This window comes from Rutidosis leptorrhynchoides, chromosome 9 (genome assembly GCF_046630445.1).
Source record: "Rutidosis leptorrhynchoides isolate AG116_Rl617_1_P2 chromosome 9, CSIRO_AGI_Rlap_v1, whole genome shotgun sequence".
Lineage (NCBI taxonomy): Eukaryota > Viridiplantae > Streptophyta > Magnoliopsida > Asterales > Asteraceae > Rutidosis > Rutidosis leptorrhynchoides.
This window is the reverse complement of record NC_092341.1, coordinates 306,498,082-306,524,479: the sequence shown is the minus strand read 5'-3', so window position 1 is coordinate 306,524,479 and position 26,398 is coordinate 306,498,082.

The following is a 26,398-nucleotide window of genomic DNA, read 5'->3' as shown; positions in this document are numbered from 1 at the left end:
AACACTACTTGCTCCGCCATTACTCGTTCTGACACCATTTTTTCCTTTCGTTCTGTTAACCCCTGGTCCGTAGACCTCACACTTCGGCACGCAATGACCATTTCTTTTACACTTGTTGTAAAATTTGGTGCAGAACCCCGAGTGATACTTTTCACATCTTTGGCATAGCTGCTTCTGATTGTTGTTGTTGTTGCGGTTGTTATTGTTGTTGGGATGATTGTTGTAGTTGTTGTTGTTGTTGTTGTTGTTGTTGTGCCGTTTGTTGTAGTTGCGATTGATGTTGCGATTGTTGGATAGTTGTTGTTGTTTTGGTGACTCTTATCACCGTTTTCCTCCCACTTTCTTTTGACTAGCTTCACGCTGGCCTCTTCGGTCGCCTGTTCTTTAATTCTTCCCTCAATCTGGTTCACTAGTTTGTAAGCCATTCTACATGCCTTTTGTATGGAGGCAGGCTCGTGTGAACTTATATCTTCTTGGATTCTCTCCGGTAACCCTTTCACAAACGCGTCGATCTTCTCTTCCTCATCTTCGAACGCTCTCGGACACAATAGGCACAATTCTGTGAATCGTCTTTCGTACGAAGTAATATCGAATCCCTGTGTTCGTAACCCTCTAAGTTCTGACTTGAGCTTATTTTCCTCGGTTCTGGGACGGTACTTCTCGTTCATCAAGTGCTTGAATGCTGACCACGGTAGCGCGTAAGCAGCATCTTGTCCTACTTGCTCTAGATAGGTATTCCACCATGTTAACGCAATACCTGTAAAGGTATGCGTAGCATACTTCACTTTGTCTCCTTCAGCACACTTACTTATGGCAAACACCGATTCAAATTTCTCGGTCCACTGTTTCAATCCGATTGGTCCTTCGATCCCATCAAATTCTGAAGGTTTGCAGGCAGTGAATTCCTTGTGGGAGCATCCTACACGATTTCTTGCGCCGTTAGCTGTATTGCTTGATTCAGAGTTATTGTTGGTATGTAGCGCGGCCTGTACTGCAGCTATGTTTGAAGCAAGAAAGGCACGAAATTCCTCTTCGCTCATATTCAAGGTGTGTCGAGTAGTCGGTGCCATTTCCTTCAAAATAGTCAAATGAAACAAGTTAATCATACAGAATATTAAGAGTAGTCAATAGTATCTCGTAGCATAATATGAACTCATTTATAAAAGCTTTTTCTTCATATTAGCGTTGTATAAGTTTAAATTCGGGTACTACCTACCTGTTAAGTTCATACTTAGTAGCTAATATACAATTCAACTACTATAATTCCATATAAAAAACTGATTATAATAATATATCACATACAAATATTCTTCAAACTTACAACTTCGCTATATTACATATAACATGAAATATAGTACACTATGATACAGGACAGTTTTGAAGATAAATCTAGTTAATACGCAAGTTGTTCAGCAAAGGAAATAAAGACACGTAATTCATAAGTCCAGAAACAAGTCATGCATTCTGGTTTTACTAAGACGACTTCCCATCCTTGGTCTTGTGGAAAATAACCGTTATGACCATTGGCTAGGCAGCATGTTGTAATGTCGTCAAAAGGATGAGGGTTTCGTAATGTTCAACAGCCCCGTAATAATCTAAAAACCTTGTTTCTCACCCCAACTACTGAATTCGTCACTTGTGGGAAAGTTTTATTTAAAAGCTGCAATCCGATGTTCTTTTTCTCACTTTGGTAAGAAGCGAACATCACTAACCCGTAAGCATAACATGCTTCTTTATGTTTCATGTTAGAAGCTCTTTCTAATTCACGAAATCCTATGTTGAGATATGTTGAGTCAAAATAGGTTCTTAACCCGTAGCATAAAATTGCATTTGGGTTCCCCTTATTTAACGCTTTAAAGAAAACACGGCGTAACTTAAAGTCTCCCCAATGTGATATACCCCACCTATCAAAAGAAAGCCTTTTATAAACTAAGGCATTTCTGGAAAGTCTTTCAAATGTTTGACAAGTTAATTTTGCCATAACTAAATGTGCTGATGAATTCTGACCGACTCTAGACAAGATTTCCCCAATCATATCCTCTGGTAGGTCTTCTAAAATATTCAGTTGTCTACTCTTAACGTCCATTTTGTTTTTATATTGTAAAATAGACAAGGATTAGATTCGTAATAACAAACAATACAAGCAATTTTTACATAGAACATAAAAGTACAAGCACACTACAATACATTTATTACACAGCATGCTTACACCCCTCTAATCTGAATCACTGGTTTCTTCTTCTTCGGACTTGGTTCTTTTTCCTAATCTTCTAGGGATATATGATGTTCCTCTAATACGAGTCTTCGTTTTCCACATTGGTTTAGAAAAACCTGGTGGTTTAGAGGTTCCCGGGTTATTGTCACGATATTGAAAATACGGGTGTTGACGGTACATATAAAGTTCATCGGGGTCGGAATCAGATTTCTCTATTTTGATGCCTTTTTCCTTATTATTTTCTTTTGCCTCATTAAATTGGGTCGGGGTAATTTCTATAACATCATCGGAATCCTCATCAGGATCCGATTCATAGGAAAATTGGTAATTTTCCCAATATTTTGCTTCCTTAGAGGAAACACCATTGACCATTATTAACTTTGGTCCATTGGTTGAGGATTTTCTTTTATTTTACCGGTTTTCTGTGGTTCCTACTATTCCCCCCTCCGGAACCTCTTCTTCTTCCGGTTCCTCTTCTTCTAGTTCCTCTTCTTCCGGTTCCTCTTCTTTCGGTTCCATTTCCTCTTCTTCCGGTTCTTCGGGAACTTGTGAATCTTGCCAATATATATTCGACTCTTCGTTATTATTAGGTGAGTCAATGGGATTTTTGCTAGAGGTAGACATCTATCACACAATATCAAACATGTTAAGAGATTAATATATCACATAATATTTACATGTTAATAATATATAGTTTCCAACAAAAATGTTAAGCAATCATTTTTAAAGAAAACACGGTCAAAGTCCAGACTCACTAATGCATCCTAACAAACTCGATAAGACACACTAATGCAAATTTTCTGGTTCTCTAAGACCAACGCTCGGATACCAACTGAAATGTCCCATTCATATTGATTATAAACGTTCCATATTAATTGATTTCGTTGCGAGGTTTTGACCTCTATATGAGACGTTTTTCAAAGACTGCATTCATTTTTAAAACAACCATAACCTTTATTTTATCAATAAAGGTTTTAAAAACATTACGTAGATTATCAAATAATGATAATCTAAAATATACAATTTACACACGACCATTACATAATGGTTTACAATAGAAATATATTACATAGACATATATTTCTTGAAAGCAGTTTTTACACAATATCATACAAACATGGACTCCAAATCTTGTCCTTATTTTAGTATGCAACAGCGGAAGATCTTAGTATTCACCTGAGAATAAACATGCTTTAAACGTCAACAAAAATGTTGGTGAGTTATAGGTTTAACCTATATATATCAAATCGTAACAATAGACCACAAGATTTCATATTTCAATACACATCCCATACATAGAGATAAAAATTATTCATATGGTGAACACCTGGTAACCGACATTAACAAGATGCATATATAAGAATATCCCCATCATTCCGGGACACCCTTCGGATATGATATAAATTTCGAAGTACTAAAGCATCAGGTACTTTGGATGGGGTTTGTTAGGCCCAATAGATCTATCTTTAGGATTCGCGTCAATTAGGGTGTATGTTCCCTAATTCTTAGATTACCAGACTTAATAAAAAGGGGCATATTCGATTTCGATAATTCAACCATATAATGTAGTTTCACGTACTTGTGTCTATTTTGTAAATCATTTATAAAACTTGCATGTATTCTCATCCCAAAAATATTAGATTTTAAAAGTGGGACTATAACTCACTTTCACAGATATTTCCTTCCTCGGAAATAAGACTTGGCCACGGATCGATTCACGAACCTATACAAATATGTACATATATATCAAAGTATGATCAAAATATAATTACAACCATTTTTATTATGTTTTAAAGATTTGAGTGTATTAAGTCAGTTGTCCTCATTAGTAACCTACAACTAGTTGTCCACAGTTAGATGTACAGAAATAAATCGATATATATTATCTTGAATCAATCCACGACCCAGTGTATACATGATGTCAAAGCTAAGGTATACGAAATAGTTTATATTTTACTAGGAAAAACTATTAAATACGATACAATTTTACACAAGATATTTATTTATTTAGAGAATGGATATACTTAAACCTTGCTACAACACTTATAGGCAGTGTACCTAATCGTACAGTAGTGTAGTTTTTAGTAAGTCCGGTTCGTTCCACAGGGAATCTTTTTTAAACAAAGCTCAAAGCTATATTAGTTTACTTTTATAAAAATACAAACATATATATAAGTAATATTATTATTATAAAGGGGGGTTTTTACCGTTTAATGACCGGTTTGTCGATTTTAAAACTTTAGTCGCAGTTAAAACCTAATGTAAAATATTAAATAAATAAAAGACTTAAATTAAAACTTAAAGTAAATAACGATAATGAAATTGCGAATAATAAAAGTGCGATAAAATAAACTTGCGATAATTAAAAAGTACGATAATTAAAAGTGCGATTAAATAACAATAAATAAAAGTGCGATAATTAGAATAGTTTAAGAAATTTGTCAACTAAAACATCCCATGTATCGATCGCCCCTTCAGGTAACGATTCCAACCAATCTTTGGCTTCTCCCTTTAAAGTCCAGGGAAATAACATGAGATATATCTGTTCATCCTCCACTTCTCGTATTTTAAATAGTGTGCAGATCCTATTAAAGGTACGTAGATGTTCATTTGGATCTTCCTTAGGCGCACCACTAAATTGGCATTGATTAGTCACCATGTGTAGAATTTGTCCTTTGATTTCATAATCTGGTGCATTAATGTCTGGATGAGTAATTGCGTGACCTTGGCCAGTGCGTTTAGCTCTCATTCGGTCTTCCATACTTAAAGGTTCCAGATTCTCCATAATTGAATTTGTTGAATCGGTATCACTAGATGATTTTGATTTAATGGTTCGTTCCTCAACAATCTCTGTTTGAATGATTGGTGGCTCCGGAGGAAAGTTTAATGGTTCAGGATCTACGAACCGTTCCTGAATATTTTCCGGATTCTCAATTGTGATGTCGGGTTCAAAAAATGGATTATCGGAAATTTGAACTGAAGTACTTGGTCTACTGGATGACGATTCTAAAGAAAAATCAACGGTGGTTATATTTGCTAAATGTCTTGATCTAGTTACAGGTGGTGAACGTACAAAAGGTGATGAACGTCTTGCTCGGTGCATTCACTGAATATCCTATTAGTTTTTAAAAGGAAAGAAAAATTATAATAAGTTATCCAATTAATAGACTTTTCTGATTTTGCCCACGTTTCGAATAGCCAAAAGATGCAGCAGAGGGGCATGATTCGTTTGGTCTCAATATAATTGAGGACTGTTTGGCTCCAATAACCCGGTCCACGTACAAATCCAACTATTACTACGAACCAGAAAATTTTGATGTCTATTAATTTAACCACTTAAAATAAATTTTCGTAATTTTAAGAAAATTTAGATAAGAAGTAGAAAAAATCTATGTCCTAAAACTAGAATAGCGAGAAATGAGAGAGAAAAAGAGTTCGTCGCAAAAGGTCGAAAAAGAAAAAATGGTTGAAAAATAAAAGGTGACGGAAAAATAAAAGAAACTTATAAAAACTTAAAAATACTTGACTAACCTAACCTTATTACTACAACTAACTTAAAATTATAATCGCAAATTGATATTACTAATTGGAATGATAATTGGTACATAGTAAAAGGTGTCTAAAAATATTAAAGCTTACAAGAAAAACTAAATCCCAAATGGAAATAACTTAAAAAGAAACTAAAACTTAAAAAGGCGTCGCAAAATTCTAAAGCACCTAAATCTTAGTCTAAAGAAAAAGCACTTAAGGAATTCTACGGCAAAGCCTAAAAATCTAGGAGTAAAAATAACTATAGCAAAAACTAAGTTTAAAATTAAATATGAGCTAAAAATACAAAAGTTATGCTACAACGATTAAAAAGGGACAAAATATAAAAATATACAAAAAGTTGTAAAAATTACAATTTTTATAAAAATATTATTTTTATATTATTTATTTAATAAAACTACTAATTTTACAATTTAATAAAACTAATTAATACTAAATACATAAATTAAATAAAAAGTAAAAGTTAAAATAAAATTAATTATAATAATAATAATAATTAGGGTTTAATAATAATTAATTAATAATTACCGTAATAAATGCAGGATTAGGGTTTCTGTTCGTGTGTCAGGTACCCTCCGCGAGTCGCGGTATTTAATGCATCAAACCCCACGAGTCGCGGGGGTCCAGAATTCAGCTGACAGGTTTAAATATTCGACGCGTTTTTTCTTTATTTTTTTTTATATTTTCTGTTTTCTGTTTTTAAATAAATAAAAGATATTAAAATAAAACTTATATTTTTATAAACTAAAATAAAAATAAAGAAACTTATAAAACTTAAATATTTAACAAAATCTTAAAAATACTTATATTTTTGTTTTTCTTTTTATATTTTCGAATATTTAAAACGTATTTTTACAAAAGCGAATTTTAATAAAAGTAAACAAAAAATCCTTTTTTTTTTATATTAGCGTTGCGCTTCCGGCGTTTAAGAGTGTTCCCCGGCAGCGGCGCCAAAAATACTTGATGTCAAAGCTAAGGTATACGAAATAGTTTATATTTTACTAGGAAAAACTATTAAATACGATACAATTTTACACAAGATATTTATTTATTTAGAGAATGGATATACTTAAACCTTGCTACAACACTTATAGGCAGTGTACCTAATTGTACAGTAGTGTAGTTTTTAGTAAGTCCGGTTCGTTCCACGGGGAATCTTTTTTAAACAAAGCTCAACGCTATATTAGTTTACTTTTATAAAAATACAAACATATATATAAGTAATATTATTATTATAAAGGGGGGTTTTTACCGTTTAATGACCGGTTTGTCGATTTTAAAACTTTAGTCGCAGTTAAAACCTAATGTAAAATATTAAATAAATAAAAGACTTAAATTAAAACTTAAAGTAAATAACGATAATGAAATTACGAATAATAAAAGTGCGATAAAATAAACTTGCGATAATTAAAAAGTACGATAATTAAAAGTGCTATTAAATAACAATAAATAAAAGTGCGATAATTAGAAGTGCAATTAAATATAAAAAAAAGGAAATTAAATATGAAATAAAAGAATTATGCTTATTTAAACTTCCGTAATCATAATGTTCGACGTGTTGATTTTAGTTTTATGCCCATGGGTTAATTGTCCTTTGTCCTGGATTATTTAATATGTCCGTCTGGTTTTTGTCCATAACAGTCCATCAGTCATAAATATAAAGTGCGAGTGTCCTCATCAAATTATTCTTATACCCGAAGTTAAATGTTCCAACTAATTGGGGATTCGAATTGTAACAAGGTTTTAATACTTTGTTTAATGAATACACCAGGTTATCGACTGCGTGTAAACCAAGGTTTTACTACTTTGTTAACAATTACACCAATTACCCTTGAATGTAATTTCACCCCTGTTTTAATTATTCTAGTGGCTATTAATCCATTCCCGTGTCCGGTTAAATGAACGATTATTCGTACATATAAATACCCCGCCCATCGTGTCCGATTGAGTGTATATGGTAATTTATAGGGACGCCCAATTGTAAATCTTTATATTAACATTAACAAACTATCATTTAGTTAAACAAATATAAAGCCCATTAATAGCCCATAGTCTAATTTCCACAAGTGTCGTTCTTTTGTCCAAACCCCAATTATGGTACAAAGCCCAATTACCCAATTTTAGTAATTAGCCCAACATCATGATTACTTCGTTTTAAATAAGCATAATAATAACTTAGCTACGAGACATTAATGTAAAAAGGTTGAACATAACTTACAATGATTAAAAATAGCGTAGCGTTACACGGACAGAATTTCGACTTACACCCTTACAATAATCGCTAACATACCCTTATTATTAGAATTAGAATTATAATTAAAATTAAAATATAAATTATAAATATAAATATAAATTTTACGTATGAATGAGGAAGAAAAAAGATTGTTTTTACGATCAGAATTCGGTTGGCTTTATAGGCATTTTTTCATTTTGGGGCTCCGCGACTCGCGGCATATTTTGCCTTCAAACTCCGCGAGTCGCGGAGTTTGAAATTCCAGCTCACACTTTGGAGTCTTTCTCTGCCGACGGTTTTTATTTATAAATATAATATATATATAATTAATATAATTAATTATATATTATATTATATTTATATACATAGTTAACTTGTAATTTTTAGTCCGTTGCGTCGAGCGTTGAGAGTTGACTCTGGTCCCGGTTCCGGATTTTCGAACGTCCTTGCGTACAATTTAATATCTTGTACTTTGCGTTTTGAATCTTGTACTCTTGTAATTTCGAGACGTTTCTTATCAATAATTGGAACCTTTTTGATTGTCTTTTGTACTTTTGAGCTTTTTGGTCGTTTGCGTCTTCAATTCGTCGAATCTGTCTTTTGTCTTCACCTTTTATTATTTAAACGAATATCACTTGTAAATAGAACAATTGCAACTAAAAGCTTGTCTTTCTTGAGGAATAATGCTATGAAATATATGTTCGTTTTTAGCATTATCAAATATTCCCACACTTGAGCGTTGCTTGTCCTCAAGCAATATCGTTTTGAAATACTAGAATCACTTCTTTATTCTTCACACTTTGTACATCAGTGATTTTCTATACGGCGGTATAAACAATGGTAGTAACGATATGGTTTACAGTCCCACATGACTATAAAAATTTAGATCCATTAAGGAAATTGGATCTTTATGAAAACATTTGATCTTTTAAAAATTAAATCTAGTTTTTACCCTAGATAAGTTTTCCGGGATAACCCTTTACCGGTGTTTGCAAAATATTTTTGTGGGTTTGGTGGGTTTCAGAATTGAAAATTTTAGCTCAAAACTTGCTGTTTTGTGTCACCCACTTGCTAACCTTGTATTTGGAAAGCAACACGTCCAGTTTACTTGTTCCGTATATTACCTTTCGATAAACTACCGTCCGGTTGTAAAGGAAAGCGTTGAACAAGCAACTGTTAAGGCAATGTCCCCTGACATGCTTTTAATTATGGTCTATAACGTGTCGGACGCAATTACTATCCTTGGTAGGAGCAATAGTAAAGCTCACCCTTATAATTTTTCGGTATGGCACAAGGTCCTGTCTTTGACCATGCTACGCAACCACCGTTCTTACGGTTGACACCCGATTTGGTTCAGGTGACCTAATGAATTCCAGGTAAATTCCTAGGATTTTACGTTCAATGGTAATGAACGCATTGAAAATGGATTTTCAGAAAACAAATCGGTTTATAATTTTGATCAAAATATTTTCTCGTTCAAGCTCGAGTTTAGATATCATTGAATTCCATGAGTTTGTAATTCTCAATCTTTAAGGTCAATCTCTAGGATTGAGTAATATCAGTCTTAAAAGCTGATTTTTAATCTTTAAGGAGATTATCCTTTCTGGGGATCTGATTCATTAGTCTTATCCAGCTAATTTGCATGGTGCCCCCCCATTGTACGAGATAAATCCTTCTCATGGTTAGGATAAATCTGACCACTTGGCGACCCTGTTTAATGCTGAGGTCCGTGGATTTCCTGCTGATTTTAGTGATGACTTTTCTAGATTTTTCGTTAACCTACAGCTGGTCTGGACGACAACTTCATGACCTAAATCAAGAAGCGCGTGTCTTTTTCGGAAGACTTTACTTCCTTTTAATGATGGAATTGATTCATCGTGTAGATCCATATCTTCTTTTCTTTCATCGGGTAAAACAGTTTAGTTTAGTCCAAAGCAAAAGTATTTTCAGTTATTTGTTACAGATATATGTGATATATGTTTTGAATAACTTGGAGAATTTTCCCACACTTGGCTTTTATTTTCCTTTTTATCGTCCTCTATTCCATTTTAAATGAATTTTAACATTTTGGTTTGTTTCTCAATTTATGTCCTTTCCGAGGTTACAATAATTTCGGTGTTAAAACCTAGTTTTATCGTTCATAAATATGTATAAACATGATTTTGAGTTCATTTAATTGAAAATTTTGAAAAATTTTTACTAGAATTGGGTAGTCAGTATATAAGACCAGGGCTGTTCTTTATTATCAGAGAGCACTAGATTCTAATACAACTACTGCTTTACTAGTATTTTTAATGGTAACCAAGTGTTTAAGATAAAAATTTTAAAATCCGAAAGAATTTAACCCCTTCCCACACTTAAGATCTTGCAATGCCCTCATTTGCAAGAAATCAGTAACAATTTAAATTATTGAGGGTGATTTGTGTGAAAATGATTAAATTTTTACCAAAGTTTCCAAATATATTGGCGTTTGTTTGCTGAATGATAAATGGTGCACATCATTTGTTCATTCCGTCTTGTTGTTATTTCACATATATTTTGCATCTTGTCGTCAAAATTAGTTGCTTTTGCTGAACTTAATGCCAGTCTTTGAAAATGCGTTGTTTTACCCTGTTGTGTACATAAGATAAACTGCAAACATATATACATATTTTTGAAGTTTGGTATATTACCCCACATTCAAAAATTATTAAAATCTAAGAATAAAAGTTAGATAATTATAAAAATGATTACAATATTAACAAAAGTATTAAACGTATCAATAATTACAAATTACAAAATAAAAAATAATAATAAGTAAACTAAGGATGATATTGGTACCAATAGGGGTTCCAGGCATAACCATAGGTGCTATAGAATGCTTCGGCAGGGTCATACGTAGGATACGGTGGCTGCATCTCTATAGACCAAGGAGGGAAGATGGGTTTCGGTGTAGGAATATAGTTTCTACCTATATGTTGGCAATGAGCTATGATCTGGTTCTGATGAACTTGCCAATCTTCAAATGCTCTCTGTCTAGCATTTTCGTATTCCTGAGAAGCTATAAACCTATGCATTTCTTGCATCTCATTCCCCCCTCCTACATTACCTTGTTGTTGGTTTCTCTCCACCTGTGGATGTCTACCATGGTATCGTACTGCGGCGTTATTTCGCCTTTTCAAAACTTTCGCACCATGGTATACATTTAAACCTATAGTATCGCGGGGTTCTGGTTCTTCTACTAATAATCCCCCCCGACTTATATCCACACCGAGATATTCACCAATCAAAGTAATAAAAATACCACCTCCTATTATGCTATGCGGTCGCATCCCCCGAACCATAGCTGATAAATAATAACCCACACAATATGGTATACTTACAGCGCTTTGTGGGTCTCGAATACACATATGGTAAAACAAATCCTGTTCATTTACCTTTTCCTTGTTTTTACCCCTTTGTGTAATCGAATTAGCTAAAAACCTATGTATCACTCTTAATTCGGCTCTATCTATATCCAAATAAGAGTAATTTCCCCCTTTGAAACGGTGATGGCTTGTCATTTGACTCCACACACCGTGTGTATCAAAATTTTCATCTATCTTTCTACCGTTTAGTATCAATCCTCTACAATCGGCAGACGCTAACTCCTCAGGCGTATATATACGTAAAGCCTGAGCCATGTCCAGTAAAGACATGTGGCGCATCGAACCGCCTAACAAAAATCTAATAAAAGAACGATCGGTTAAACTAGCTACCCGATCATTCAACTCTATACTACATAACAATTCTTCACACCATACTTTATATACAGGTCTACGTATGGTGAATAAATGTACCCAGTCATTAAAAGAAGAATTACCATACCTCTGTACAAGTAATTCCCTAATTGGCCCGGCCAATTCTACAGCTTCTAAGGGTCCCCATTCTACGACCCTTGGTACCTCAACAACCTTAGAATGAAGAGTATGCAAACCCCTTTGATATTTTGGATAATCTATCCAAAGTCTGTCAAATCTCAGGTTCGGGTGCAACTCTTCCAAGTGCATATCGGAAAAGGTCATGACTGGATGAGGTATATCCTGCTTGTAGTAGTTATTCACCTCCTGTTGTTCCAAATTCTCAGCAGGAGCATTGCGGGCTTGGGATGAAGATTCACCCCTTTCATTCTGCAAAACACATCAAACACAATTTTTGTGCATCCAAATATGCATTAGTGTCAGCAAAATCATCAATCAAAATAATTACAATGACATTATCAATTTATATCAAACTTAAGCTCATTTTCACATTTTAATCAAATCTACACTTTTTCAAATAAGCATATACGAAAATGTTCGCCAAGTTCATAAGTATTCAACTCAAATAACATGTCAAAATAATCATTACTAGCAATTAAACAAGTCTCAAATGGCATTATCTTTCAAAAATCAAGTTCATGAATTTTAGACTTGAAAAAGTCCACTTTAATTCTCAAAATCATGTTTAGGCTCAAAGTTTGGATCATTTAACTACCTAGACATGTTACACTACTCAATTTAGCAACAATTCATGACAAAAATCGGCCATAACCTGTTTATATCAAAAAGCCCCAAATTTGCTCAAGAACACAAACCCTAGATTACTCAAAATTTGAAGTTTAAGGCTTCTAATCATGTTAAACAGCATCAATCTAAGTTATACAAGCATAATACATAAACAATTTAAGTCTAATTACACTAAAAAGCATCAAAATCAAATTGGAAAAAAAATGACTCAAGAACACCAAATTTTGGATTAAATGGTGTTTAGGTGTAGAAATTTACCGTTTTTCTTGAGTAATTCTTAGATAGCATCCTTCTCAACATTATTTTAGCAAAAGATTTGGTGATTAACGGTTAAAAATTGTGATTTTGGGGGTTTTTTCTCGGGTATTTTCGGAGTATTTCACAGCTATTTTCTGTTTTGGGTGTGTGAAACTGAGCTGTTGCAGCTCTTTATTTTTTTTCTGTAATCCGACTCTCCCGCGAGTCGCGGGGATTAACCCTCCAAACTCCGCGACTCGCGGAGTTTGGTATATTTTTTTTTTTTTTTTTTTATAATCATTAACTTATTAAAACAATTAAGTAATTAATTTTAAAATTTTGTTTCCCTTGTTATTTAGGACGAGGTCGTTTCGGATCGATGTCCTAGTCCGTCCTTCGACAAAATTTTAAAATTTGTCTTTTTGTAGCGATTGTTTTAAAAGCTAAGATTTTTGGGTTTTTTCAATGTTTTTGGCATACTTTAATTCAATAAGATTAAAAATAATGATATTAAAAGTTCTCGTCCCTCCCTCGGGTAAAGCAATTTCGGTTCAAAGACCTAGTCTTCAACTTACGATGAATTTTAAAAATCATATTCTTAACTTAATGAGATAAAGTAAATTTTTGTTTTTAAATTCACACAACTTAAATATAAAATTCAAAATTAATATTAAAAATTCACACCAAACTCAAAATTTGAAATGCATAAAATTAAAAATTCATATTTTAAAAATTCATACCAAACTTAATTTAAAAATTCATAAATTCATATCAAACTTATATTAATTTTTCAAATATTTACAATTTTAAATATATTGTTTTTACAAAATTTACAATATTAATTTAAGATTTAAATATTAATTTTAAAAACATGGTAAAAATAAATTTAAAAATCTTTTTGTCTTTTTATCCCACTTTAATCAATCAAATATTATCAAAAATATGCGCCCCTCTTTTCGGTAAAGTTATTTCGGTTCCAAGACCTAATTTAACTCATGACGAATTTTTGAAATATTTTGGTTTGACTGATTAAAGATATTTATACCTTAAGAATAAACGTTAAATTTCGCAGTGATGTAATAAATTTTTGAATGATATCAATAATTTCGGTCGCCAAACCTAATTTTATTCAATACCAATTTAATACTTTTTAGCGAACAAATTAGCGTTTATTATCAAAAGGTTAAAAATAAAAATAAAAATAAAAACTGTACAGACATACCTGTGAAATAGATTTCTTAGTTATATGATCTATCCCATTCATAAGATAGTCGGTTTAATTGGTTTTCCATGGCTACATAGGCGTAACCTCGAGCATTCAGTATCTTTTCTTCTAAACATATGAACGGTCCGTCTCTGCATAAAGTAACAAATTCGGTATTTGAATAGGTTTGATTATTGGAACATTTACCTCCATGTGACCATTTTCCGCATTTGTGACATCGTTCTAGGTGTCGTGCTCTTCTTTTCGCTGCGGATTTTGATTTTCCTTTACCAAATTGTAACTTATTATCTTCGCATCTGGATTTTTTTCTAACTCCGTCCATTCTTTCTCTGATTACTGATACTATTTCACTCGGTAGTATGTCATTATTACGTTTAGTGATCAAAGCGTGTAGCATTAGACCATGGTTTAGCTCACAGGCAGTCTTCATTTTGTAAAAACCTAAAAAAATAAAAATTCAGAATGGGGGGAGAAGACTAGTTCTTTAGGGTCTGCTAGGGAAAGACCATTCGGGTTCCATTTTCGAGAACTACACGAAAACAGACAATCTAACTCTAACAGAAATACATATTATCCTTTAAAGACTTGATTCTCCCCACACTTAGTTAGCTGTGGTGTCGAAATTGTGATTAACTTCGTTGTCGACTTCCATCGGACCATGTATGTAATGTTTAACTCTGTGACCATTAACTTTAAATTCAATCCCATTTGAATTTATCAATTCTATCGTTCCGTATGGGAAAACTCTTTTGACTATGAATGGTCCAGACCATCTTGATTTCAATTTTCCAGGAAATAGCTTGAATCGTGAATTGAAAAGAAGAACTCTGTCTCCTTCTTTAAATTCTTTTGAACTTCTGATTCTTTTATCATGCCATTTCTTCGTTCTTTCTTTATAGATTAACGAATTTTCGTATGCTTCATGTCTTAATTCTTCTAATTCGTTTAGTTGACTTAATCGTAGACGTCCAGCTTCATGTAAATCAAGATTGCATGTCTTCAAAGCCCAAAATGCTTTGTGTTCAATTTCTACTGGAAGATGACATGCTTTTCCATAAACAAGTCTAAAAGGTGTGGTTCCAATTGGAGTTTTGTAGGCTGTTCTAAAAGCCCAGAGTGCATCCTCCAATTTAATGGACCATTCCTTCGGATTTGATCCTACGGTTTTCTCTAGAATACATTTTAAAGCTCGGTTGGTATTTTCAACTTGTCCACTTGTTTGTGGATGATATGCGGTGGAGATTTTATGAGTTACTCCATATCTTTTAAGAACTTTCTCAAGTTGATTATTACAGAAATGAGTACCCCGATCACTTATTAAAGCTTTCGGTGTTCCAAACCTTGCAAAAAGACGTTTTAAAAAGTTGACTACAACTCGTGCATCGTTAGTTAGGAGAGCTTGTGATTCCGCCCATTTAGATACATAATCAATGGCTACGAGTATATATAGATTATTATGAGATTTTGGAAATAGACCCATAAAGTCAATACCCCAAATGTCAAATACTTCACATACTTGGATGACATTTTGTGGCATTTCATCACGTTGACTTATTTTTCCGGCCCTTTGACATGCATCACAGGATTTGCAAAGAAGGTGTGCGTCTTTGTAAATTGTAGGCCAATAGAATCCAGCTTCATAAACTTTTCTTGCTGTTAGTTGAGGCCCATAATGCCCTCCTGTTGGTCCTGTGTGACAACGGTTTAAAATTTTACTAGCTTCATCTCCAAATACACATCGGCATATTATTCCATCGGGACAACTTTTAAACAGATGTGGATCTTCCCAAAAATAGTGTTTTATATCACTGAAGAATTTCTTTCTTCTTTGGTACGATAATCCTTTTTCAAGGAATCCACAAACTAAGTAGTTTGCATAGTCTGCAAACCATGGGATTTCTTTATAATCTATCTTCAATAGATATTCATCAGGAAAGTTGTCTTGTATGGCCGATTCATTCAGAACTTCTAATTCGGGATTTTCAAGACGAGAAAGATGATCAGCGGCGAGATTTTCTGCTCCTCTTTTATCTCGGATTTCAATATCAAACTCTTGTAAGAGTAAGATCCAACGGATTAATCTTGGTTTAGCATCTTGTTTTGAAAATAGGTATCTAAGAGCAGAATGGTCGGTATAGACCACCGTTTTTGCTAGAACGAGATATGAACGAAATTTGTCAAAAGCAAAGACAATAGCAAGGAGTTCTTTTTCAGTAGTTGTATAGTTCGTTTGTGCTCCTTGTAACGTCTTACTAGCATAATATATAGGTTGAAATCGTTTTTCAATCCTTTGTCCTAAAACGGCTCCCATTGCAAAATCACTTGCATCGCACATTAGTTCAAATGGTAGATTCCAATTTGGTGTTATCATGATCGGTGCATTAGTGAGTTTCTCTTTAAGAATATTAAAAGATTTGATACACTCATCTGAAAAGATGAATGGCGCATCCTTTTCTAGGAGTTTATTCATAGGAGTGGCAATTTTAGAAAAATCTTTTATGAAACGTCGGTAAAAACCGGCATGCCCTAGAAAACTCCTAACTCCTCTAACATTGGTGGGATGTGGAAGTTTAGCAATTACATCTACTTTAGCTCTATCCACTTCAATTCCTTCTTTTGAAATTTTATGTCCAAGAACGATGCCTTCTTTAACCATGAAATGGCATTTCTCCCAATTAAGTACTAGATTTGATTGTTCGCATCTAATTAGCATTCATTCCAGATTAACTAGACATGATTTAAATGTATCACCGAAGACTGAAAAGTCATCCATGAATACTTCCATGCATTCTTCTATCATGTCGTGAAAAATCGCCATCATACATCTTTGAAAGGTTGCAGGGGCGTTGCAAAGTCCAAATGGCATGCGTTTGTAAGCAAAAGTACCATAAGGGCACGTGAATGTGGTTTTCTCTTGGTCCTCGGGTGCTATTGGAATTTGAAAATATCCGGAAAATCCATCTAGAAAACAATAGTAACTATTTCCGGCTAATCTTTCCAACATTTGATCTATGAAAGGTAAGGGAAAGTGATCTTTTCTGGTGGCGTCATTTAATTTTCTATAATCAATACATACACGCCATCCTGTTACAGTCCTAGTAGAAATAAGCTCATTTTTCTCATTTGTAATGACAGTCATGCCACCCTTCTTAGGTACGCATTGAACCGGGCTTACCCATGGACTATCAGAAATTGGATATATCAAACCTGCATCTAGCAGTTTAATAATCTCTTTCTTAACTACATCTTGCATATTAGGATTTAGTCTTCGTTGGCGTTGCACATACGTTTTATGACCTTCTTCCATAAGGATTTTATGTGTGCAATACGAAGGACTTATTCCTTTAATATCATGAATCTTCCATGCAATGGCTGGTTTATGAGCTTTCAACACAGAAATGAGTTGTGATTTTTCATTTTCAGTAAGAGAAGACGATATTATTACAGGTAATTCAGATTCACCATGTAAATAAGCGTATTCCAAATGGTTTGGAAGTGGCTTTAACTCTAATTTCGGAGGTTCTTCTATCGATGATTTATATCGATATCTGTCTTCTTCTTTTAGCATTTGAATTTCTTCTGTTGTTGGTTCATATCCATTAGCTATAAGTGTAGCTAACATTTCAGCTTCATCAATTGGTTCATTACCTTCTCCTAAAGAACATTCTCCTGTTCCTTGTAATTCTGGAAATTCTTCTAATAATTCTGCATGTGCATCTATAGTTTGAATATAATAACATGTATCATCTGCAGATTGTGGTTGTTGCATTGCTCTATCAACTGAAAAGGTAACACTCTCATCCTCTATACTTAGGGTCAGTTTCTTACCGAACACGTCTATCATTGCTTTAGCCGTGTTTAAGAATGGTCTTCCTAATATGAGAGGAACTTGAGAATCTTCTTCCATGTCCAAAACAACAAAATCTACTGGAAATACTAAAGTACCAACTTTAACTAGCATGTTCTCCATTATCCCTCTAGGATATTTTATTGATCTATCGGCTAGTTGTATGCTTATTCTGGTTGGTTTCAATTCTCCAAGGTCTAGTTTAGCGTATAGTGAATACGGCATTAGATTTATACTAGCACCTAAGTCTGCCAATGCTTCTATTGAACTAAGACTACCCAGAAAACATGGAATTGTGAAACTTCCTGGATCAGATAGTTTTTCTGGTATCTTATTCAACAGCACTGCTGAACAATTAGCATTCATAGTAACAGCCGAGAGTTCTTCCATTTTCTTTCTATTTGAGATTAGATCTTTCAAGAATTTAGCATATCTTGGCATTCCTGAAATCACATCAATGAAAGGAAGATTTACATTTATCTGTTTAAACATATCCAAGAATTTGGATTGCTCGGCTTCAAGTTTCTCTTTCTTCATTTTACTCGGGTAAGGAAGTGGTGGTTGGTATGGTTTAACATAAGGTTTATCCTTAACTGTGTTATCTTCATTAACCTTTTCAACTACCGGTTCTTTTTCCTTATCTTGATCAGGTTGTGGTTCTTGTGGAGTAGGAATAGCTTCATCAGAAGTTACAGGTATTTCAGGTGGTTTAAGTGTTGTACCACTTCTTGTGATAATAGCTTTAGCTGTTTCATTCCGGGGGTTAGCATTTGTATCACTAGGTAGACTTCCCGGTTTTCTTTCACCTATTAACCTTGCTAGGTTACTCACTTCTTGTTCCAGATTTTGAATAGAAGCTTGTTGATTTCTAAATGCTTGAGCATTTTGTTCATTGGTTTGTTTCTGAGATGTGAAAAACTGTGTTTGAGTTTCAACTAGCTTTGTCATCATATCTTCTAAATTCGGCTTTTTATCATCGGTTTGTTGTGGTGGTTTGTTTTGAAAATTAGGTCTTTGCTGGTTGTAAGTATTATTGGATACTTGTTGATTGCTAGGACCTTGTTGGTTGTTGTATGGAATATTTCGGTTATAATTCTGGTTTTGATTGTAAATCGGTCTTGGCGGTTGATAATTATTCTGATAATTATTTCCAGGCCTTTGGTTTATGTATGAAATATTCTCTCTTTGTTCCATTGTTAATTCAATACTGAGACAATCTTTTGTCAAATGTGGTCCTCCACACTGCTCACAACTAATTCGTATTGAGTGAATATCTTTAGTCATCTTTTCCATTCGTCTCTCTACAGCATCTATCTTTGCGGAAATGGAATCTAAGTCATGGCTAGAATCGGCTCTAGCTGCTTTAGATGATCTAATGATGTCTTTTTCTTGGTGCCACTCATGTGAGTGGGAAGCAGCATTATCAATAATTTTGTAAGCATCAGTTTCGGTTTTCTTCATAATAAAACCACCAGCTGCTATATCTATGTCTTTTCTTGTAGTGATGTCGCATCCTTGGTAGAATATTTGTACTATTTGACAGGTGTCTAAACCATGTTGCGGACATCCTCTTAACAACTTTCCATATCTAGTCCACGCCTCATATAGAGTTTCATTTGGCTTCTGTGTGAACGTAACAATTTCTGCTTGAAGTCTTACGGCTTTAGATGCAGGAAAGAATAGTTTAAGAAATTTGTCAACTAGAACATCCCATGTATCGATCGCCCCTTCAGGTAACGATTCCAACCAATCTTTGGCTTCTCCCTTTAAAGTCTAGGGAAATAACATGAGATATATCTGTTCATCCTCCACTTCTCGTATTTTAAATAGTGTGCAGATCCTATTAAAGGTACGTAGATGTTCATTTGGATCTTCCTTAGGCGCACCACTAAATTGGCATTGATTAGTCACCATGTGTAGAATTTGTCCTTTGATTTCATAATCTGGTGCATTAATGTCTGGATGAGTAATTGCGTGACCTTGGCTAGTGCGTTTAGCTCTCATTCGGTCTTCCATACTTAAAGGTTCCAGATTCTCCATAATTGAATTTGTTGAATCGGTATCACTAGATGATTCTGATTTAATGGTTCGTTCCTCAACAATCTCTGTTTGAATGATTGGTGGCTCCGGAGGAAAGTTTAATGGTTCAGGATCTACGAACCGTTCCTGAATATTTTCCGGATTCTCAATTGTGATGTCGGGTTCAAAAAATGGATTATCGGAAATTTGAACTGAAGTACTTGGTCTACTGGATGACGATTCTAAAGAAAAATCAACGGTGGTTATATTTGCTAAATGTCTTGATCTAGTTACAGGTGGTGAACGTACAAAAGGTGATGAACGTCTTGCTCGGTGCATTCACTGAATATCCTATTAGTTTTTAAAAGGAAAGAAAAATTATAATAAGTTATCCAATTAATAGACTTTTCTGATTTTGCCCACGTTTCGAATAGCCAAAAGATGCAGCAGAGGGGCAGGATTCGTTTGGTCTCAATATAATTGAGGACTGTTTGGCTCCAATAACCCGGTCCACGTACAAATCCAACTATTACTACGAACCAGAAAATTTTGATGTCTATTAATTTAACCACTTAAAATAAATTTTCGTAATTTTAATAAAATTTAGATAAGAAGTAGAAAAAATCTATGTCCTAAAACTAGAATAGCGAGAAATGAGAGAGAAAAAGAGTTCGTCGCAAAAGGTCGAAAAAGAAAAAATGGTTGAAAAATAAAAGGTGACGGAAAAATAAAAGAAACTTATAAAAACTTAAAAATACTTGACTAACCTAACCTTATTACTACAACTAACTTAAAATTATAATCGCAAATTGATATTACTAATTGGAATGATAATTGGTACATAGTAAAAGGTGTCTAAAAATATTAAAGCTTACAAGAAAAACTAAATCCCAAATGGAAATAACTTAAAAAGAAACTAAAACTTAAAAAGGCGTCGCAAAATTCTAAAGCACCTAAATCTTAGTCTAAAGAAAAAGCACTTAAGGAATTCTACGGCAAAGCCTAAAAATCTAGGAGTAAAAATAACTATAGCAAAAACTAAGTTTAAAATTAAATATGAGCTAAAAATACAAAAGTTATGCTACAACGATTAAAAAGGGACAAAATATAAAAATATACAAAAAGTTGTAAAAATTACAATTTTTATAAAAATATTATTTTTATATTATTTATTTAATAAAACTACTAATTTTACAATTTAATAAAACTAATTAATACATAAATTAAATAAAAAGTAAAAGTTAAAATAAAATTAATTATAATAATAATAATAATTAGGGTTTAATAATAATTAATTAATAATTACCGTAATAAATGCAGGATTAGGGTTTCTGTTCGTGTGTCAGGTACCCTCCGCGAGTCGCGGTATTTAATGCATCAAACCCCGCGAGTCGCGGGGGTCCAGAATTCAGCTGACAGGTTTAAATATTCGACGCGTTTTTTCTTTATTTTTTTTTTTTTTATTTTCTGTTTTCTGTTTTTAAATAAATAAAAGATATTAAAATAAAACTTATATTTTTATAAACTAAAATAAAAATAAAGAAACTTATAAAACTTAAATATTTAACAAAATCTTAAAAATACTTATATTTTTGTTTTTCTTTTTATATTTTCGAATATTTAAAACGTATTTTTACAAAAGCGAATTTTAATAAAAGTAAACAAAAAATCCTTTTTTTTTTATATTAGCGTTGCGCTTCCGGCGTTTAAGAGTGTTCCCCGGCAGCGGCGCCAAAAATACTTGATGTCAAAGCTAAGGTATACGAAATAGTTTATATTTTACTAGGAAAAACTATTAAATACGATACAATTTTACACAAGATATTTATTTATTTAGAGAATGGATATACTTAAACCTTGCTACAACACTTATAGGCAGTGTACCTAATCGTACAGTAGTGTAGTTTTTAGTAAGTCCGGTTCGTTCCACAGGGAATCTTTTTTAAACAAAGCTCAACGCTATATTAGTTTACTTTTATAAAAATACAAACATATATATAAGTAATATTATTATTATAAAGGGGGGTTTTTACCGTTTAATGACCGGTTTGTCGATTTTAAAACTTTAGTCGCAGTTAAAACCTAATGTAAAATATTAAATAAATAAAAGACTTAAATTAAAACTTAAAGTAAATAACGATAATGAAATTGCGAATAATAAAAGTGCGATAAAATAAACTTGCGATAATTAAAAAGTACGATAATTAAAAGTGCGATTAAATAACAATAAATAAAAATGCGATAATTAGAAGTGCAATTAAATATAAAATAAAGGAAATTAAATATGAAATAAAAGAATTATGCTTATTTAAACTTCCGTAATCATAATGTTCGACGTGTTGATTTTAGTTTTATGCCCATGGGTTAATTGTCCTTTGTCCTGGATTATTTAATATGTCCGTCTGGTTTTTGTCCATAACAGTCCATCAGTCATAAATATAAAGTGCGAGTGTCCTCATCAAATTATTCTTATACCCGAAGTTAAATGTTCCAACTAATTGGGGATTCGAATTGTAACAAGGTTTTAATACTTTGTTTAATGAATACACCAGGTTATCGACTGCGTGTAAACCAAGGTTTTACTACTTTGTTAACAATTACACCAATTACCCTTGAATGTAATTTCACCCCTGTTTTAATTATTCTAGTGGCTATTAATCCATTCCCGTGTCCGGTTAAATGAACGATTATTCGTACATATAAATACCCCGCCCATCGTGTCCGATTGAGTGTATATGGTAATTTATAGGGAAGCCCAATTGTAAATCTTTATATTAACATTAACAAACTATCATTTAGTTAAACAAATATAAAGCCCATTAATAGCCCATAGTCTAATTTCCACAAGTGTCGTTCTTTTGTCCAAACCCCAATTATGGTACAAAGCCCAATTACCCAATTTTAGTAATTAGCCCAACATCATGATTACTTCGTTTTAAATAAGCATAATAATAACTTAGCTACGAGACATTAATGTAAAAAGGTTGAACATAACTTACAATGATTAAAAATAGTGTAGCGTTACACGAACAGAATTTCGACTTACACCCTTACAATAATCGCTAACATACCCTTATTATTAGAATTATAATTAAAATTAAAATATAAATTATAAATATAAATATAAATTTTACGTATGAATGAGGAAGAAAAAAGATTGTTTTTACGATCAGAATTCGGTTGGCTTTATAGGCATTTTTTCATTTTGGGGCTCCGCGACTCGCGGCATATTTTGCCTTTAAACTCCGCGAGTCGCGGAGTTTGAAATTCCAGCTCACACTTTGGAGTCTTTCTCTGCCGACGGTTTTTATTTATAAATATAATATATATATAATTAATATAATTAATTATATATTATATTATATTTATATACATAGTTAACTTGTAATTTTTAGTCCGTTGCGTCGAGCGTTGAGAGTTGACTCTGGTCCCGGTTCCGGATTTTCGAACGTCCTTGCGTACAATTTAATATCTTGTACTTTGCGTTTTGAATCTTGTACTCTTGTAATTTCGAGACGTTTCTTATCAATAATTGGAACCTTTTTGATTGTCTTTTGTACTTTTGAGCTTTTTGGTCGTTTGCGTCTTCAATTCGTCGAATCTGTCTTTTGTCTTCACCTTTTATTATTTAAACGAATATCACTTGTAAATAGAACAATTGCAACTAAAAGCTTGTCTTTCTTGAGGAATAATGCTATGAAATATATGTTCGTTTTTAGCATTATCAATACATGTCTCAGGCTAGATCACAATTCAAAGTATATATATTTTTGGAATCAACCTCAACCCTGTATAGCTAACTCTAACATTACTGCATATAGAGTGTCTATGGTTGTTCCAAATAATATATATACATGGGTCGATATGATATGTCAAAACATTTGCATACGTGTCTATGGTATCACAAGATTACATAATATATTAGAATACATGTATAATACAATATAAGTTAGCTAGGATATGATTTGTATAGATTTGTTAAACATTTCCCGTAGCTAAAAAGATCAAAAATATCCAATCTTGTTTTACCCATAACTTCTTCATTTTAAATCCGTTTTGAGTGAATCAAATTGCTATGGTTTCATATTGAACTCTAATTTAAGAATCCAAATAGAAAAAGTATAGGTTTATAGTTGGAAATTTAAGTTACATGTCAATTACTAAAGAGGTAGTCATTTTCGTCGAAAGAACGACATCTTGATGACCATTTTGAAAAACATACTTTCACTTTGAGTTTAACCAATATTTTTGGATATAGTTTCATGTTCATATGAAAAATCATTTTCCCAGTAGAACAACTTTTAAATCAAAGTTTATCATAGTTTTTAATTATCCAAACCAAAACAGCCCCCGGTTTCACTACGACGGCGTATATCTGATTTTATGGTGTTCATCGTGTTTCCAGGTTTTAAATCATTAAGTTAGCATATCATATAGATATAGAACATGTGTTAGTTTGATTTTAAAAGTCAAGTTAGAAGGATTAACTTTTGTTTGCGAACAAGTTTAGAATTAACTAAACTATGTTCTAGTGATTACAAGTTTAAACCTTCGAATAAGATAGCGTTATATGTATGAATCGAATGATGTTATGAACATCATTACTACCTCAATTTTTCTGGATAAAACTACTGGAAATGAGAAAAATGGATCTAGCTTCAAAGGATCATTGGATGGCTTGAAAGTTCTTGAAGCAGAATCATGACACGAAAACAGTTCAAGTAAGATTTTCACTCGAAATAAGATTGTTATAGTTGTAGAAATTGAATCAAAGTTTGAATATGAATATTACCTTGAATTAGAAAGATAACCTACTGTAAATAATAAAGGTTCCTTGATCTTAGATGATTACTTGGAATGGATTAGAAAGCTTGGAAGTAAACTTGCAAACTTGGTAGTATTCTTGATTTTTATGAAACTATACTTATGGAATTTATGAAGAACACTTAGAACTTGAAGATGGAACTTGAGAGAGATCAATTAGATGAATAAAATTGAAGAATTAAAGTGTTTTTAGGTGTTTTTGGTCGTTGGTATATGGATTAGATATAAAGGATATGTAATTTTGTTTTCATGTAAATAAGTCATGAATGATTACTAATATTTTTGTAATTTTATGAGATATTTCATGCTAGTTGCCAAATTATGGTTCCCACATGTGTTAGGTAACTCACATGGGCTGCTAAGAGCTGATCATTGGAGTGTATATACCAATAGTACATACATCTAAAAGCTGTGTATTGTACGAGTATGAATACGGGTGCATACGAGTAGAATTGTTGATGAAACTGAACGAGGATGTAATTGTAAGAATTTTTTTAAGTAGAAGTACTTTGATATGTGTCTTGAAGTCTTTCAAAAGTGTAAGAATATATATTAAAACACAACATGTATATACATTCTAATGGAGTCGTTAAGTCTTCGTTAGTCGTTACATGTAAGTGTTGTTTTGAAACCTTTAAGTTAACGATCTCAATTAATGTTGTTAACCCAATGTTTTTTATATCAAATAAGATGTTAAATTATTATATTATCATGATATTATGATGTATGAATATCTTTTAATATGATATATACATTAAAATATCGTTACAACGATAATCGTTACATATAAGTCTCGTTTCATAATTCTTGAGTTAGTAGTCTTGTTTTTACATATGTAGTTCATTGTTAACACACTTAATGATATATTTAAATATCATTTTATCATGTTAAATATAGTGTATCAATATCTTAATATGATACATATGTATTTAGTAGACGTTATCATAACGATAATCGTTATATATATCATTTCAAGTTTCTTAACTTAGTAATCTCATTTCTTATGTATATCACACATTGTTAATATATTTAGTGAGATACTTACTCATCATAATCTTATGTCAACCATATATATATGTCTATATATACCACAACATGTAGTTTTTACAATTTTGTAACGTTCGTGAATCGCCGGTCAACTTGGGTGATCAATTGTCTATATGAAACTTATTTCATTTAATCAAGTCTTAACAAGTTTGATTTCTTAACACGTTGGAAACATTTGGTCATGTAAATATCAATCTCAATTAATATATATAAACATGAAAAAGTTTGGGTCACTACAATATATGTTGTTGTACACTAACGGTTGTTATGAACACCGATGGGAAATTCGAGTACCATTCCCTAGTACGATTGGTTAACCATGGTTGTATGAATTTTGTATTAGCATATTTAATTGTGAACTATATGCTATTGGTATTGCTAGCTCATAGTGAATTGCGGATATTGGTATATGCATAATGTTTGCATGGTTGTCGAATTGCTAGCTTGTATACGCTATTGTGTAAGTGATTGCAAGTAAGTAGATTATATATGTATATGTATAACTATTGCACTCACTAAGCGTTAGCTTACCCCTCTCGTTGTTTACTTTTTTTACAGGTATTGTGGTTTGAAGCTAGCTAGTTTGTTAAACTAGATGCAGAGTAGCGCTTGGGCTCGATGGGGTAGCTTTTGGATATTGAACGTGGATTGGGGATTTGGTAGTCCCCGGGATTGT